General features: G+C 39.6%; 1 protein-coding gene across 1 annotated transcript in view; it reads left to right on the top strand.

Moving 5' to 3' along the window:
- The window catches only part of LOC126983493 (trypsin-1-like), a 34151-nt gene that overhangs the window by 20504 nt on the left and 11147 nt on the right, over positions 1–2500 (top strand). The gene's annotated exons all lie outside the window — the stretch shown is intronic.

The following is a 2500-nucleotide window of genomic DNA, read 5'->3' on the forward strand; positions in this document are numbered from 1 at the left end:
TCTGTTCTGTTATCTTCTCTTCTCTTCTGTTCTCTTCTGTTCTCTTCTGTTCTGTTCTGTTATCTTCTCTTCTCTTCTCTTCTCTTCTGTTCTGTTCTGTTATCTTCTCTTCTCTTCTGTTCTCTTCTGTTCTCTTCTGTTCTGTTCTGTTCTGTTATCTTCTCTTCTCTTCTCTTCTCTTCTCTTCTCTTCTCTTCTCTTCTGTTCTGTTCTGTTCTGTTATCTTCTCTTCTCTTCTCTTCTGTTCTCTTCTGTTCTGTTCTGTTCTGTTATCTTCTCTTCTCTTCTCTTCTGTTCTGTTCTGTTCTGTTCTGTTCTCTTCTCTTCTCTTCTCTTCTCCTCTCTTCTGTTCTCTTCTGTTCTGTTCTGTTCTTTTCTTTTCTTTTCTGTTCTGTTCTGTTCTCTTCTGTTCTCTTCTCTTCTCTTCTCTTCTCTTCTCCTCTGTTCTGTTATCTTCTCTTCTCTTCTCTTTTCTTCTCTTCTCTTCTCTTTTCTTCTGTTCTGTTCTGTTCTGTTCGCTTCGTTTCGCTTCGCTTCGCTTCTCTTCTCTTCTCTCTCTCTCTCTCTCTCTCTCTCTCTCTCTCTCTCTCTCTCTCTCTCTCTCTCTCTCTCTCTCTCTCTCTCTCTCTCTCTCTCTCTCTCTCTCTCTCTCTCTTCCCAATCTCTCTCTCTCTCTCTCTCTCTCTCTCTCTCTCTCTCTCTCTCTCTCTCTCTCTCTCTCTCTCTCTCTCTCTCTCTCTCTCTCTCTCTCTCTCTCTCTCTCTCTCTCTCTCTCTCTCTCTCTCTCTCTCTCTCTCTCTCTCTCTCTCTCTCTCTCTCTCTCTCTCTCTCTCTCTCTCTCTCTCTCTCTCTCTCTCTCTCTCTCTCTCGTTATATAGGCAAAAGAAAATCGATAACTCTATCGAAAATAGTACACGGTACAATGAAGCAAGACGACAAGTCAAAGGTTTAATCAAACAGGCGAAACGGAGGTACGAAGTAAACATTGCGGTAAATTGCAAGTCAGATCCTAAAAGTTTTTTTAGATATGTAAACAACAAAAAAAGAGATTCGAAGTGGGATTAGCCCATTAACTGATAATTCGGGCAATATTGTGACAAACAGCCAACGCATAGCGAACACGTTAAATTCTTATTTCGCCTCGGTTTTTAATAGTAATTCTACCGATACTGCTGCTGTTCCTAACACTATTGAAAATCCCAGTCATACCCTCCCTGACTTCGAAATTAGAACAGATGAATGATGTTCTCAAAGCGCTGCAGTCATTTAAAACTAACAAAAGTCCAGGACCTGATAAAATATATCAAAATTACTTAAAGAAATATCAAGAGATACTCAGACCTTAAACAATGCTGTTTAATATGTCTTTGCACCATGGTATCGTTCCTAGTGATTGGAAAATGGCTAACGTAACACCCATTTTCAAAAAAGGCGACCGAAAATTACCGGATAATTACAGGCCAATCAGCTTAACTTCAATTATTGGTAAATTATTTGAGACAATTATTCGAGATAAAGTAGTTAACTACCTAGAGTGTAGTTCGCTAATCCTGGACTCGCAACATGGTTTTCGTAACAACAGATCTTGTTTGTTGATTCTATTAACGTTCTATAACGAGCTTTTTGACGTCTATGATGTTTCTAAATCACTTATATTATTTATTTGGACTTCCAGAAGGCGTTTGATAAAGTCCCACACTAAAAGTTGCTTCATAAAATCAAGGAAATAGGTATCGGGGGTAAGCTTAACGAATGGATCAAGCACTGGCTAAGCAATAGAAAGCAAAGAGTTGTAATAAATGGAGTGAACTCTGAGTGGATGCCAGTCACTAGTGGTGTCCCGCAAGGCTCTCTTCTGGGACCCGTTCTCTTCGTCATTTACATCAACGACATTGACCTTGGTATCAATAATTTCATTAGTAAATTTGTGGACAACACGAAAATCGGCAATGCGGTACTTACGGAATGTGACAGGCGGAGCCTACAAGAAGATTTGCGTAAAATATCAGATTGGTCAATAAAATGGGAAATGCCTTTTAATATAAACAACTGCCAGCTTATGCAGGTTGGATCTAGAAACATAAAGAAGGACTATGAAATGTACGGCGTTAAAATTAAAAGCGTTCACTTGGTCAAAGATCTTGGCGTCACAGTCGCGTCTAACCTCAAGTTTTCCCAGCAGTGTAACGAGTCCGTTAAAAAAGCAAACAGGATGATGGGTTTGATTAAGAGAAATTTTTCATTCAAGAATAAAGATGATATACTGCCTTTGTATAATAGTTTCGTCAGACCTCATTTGGAATATGCCGTGCAGTTTTGGTCTCCCCACCATGCGAAAGACATTGCTAAATTAGAAGGTGTTCAGCGTAGAGCAACCAAGATGATTCCTTCGATACGAAACAAACCCTACGAGGAAAGGTTGTCACATCTAAACCTGTTTTCTCTTGAAAAACGCCGCCTCAGAGGAAAACTGATCGAGTGGTTTAAAATACTTAACGGT

This window comes from Eriocheir sinensis, chromosome 54 (assembly GCF_024679095.1).
Source record: "Eriocheir sinensis breed Jianghai 21 chromosome 54, ASM2467909v1, whole genome shotgun sequence".
NCBI classification, from domain to species: domain Eukaryota; kingdom Metazoa; phylum Arthropoda; class Malacostraca; order Decapoda; family Varunidae; genus Eriocheir; species Eriocheir sinensis.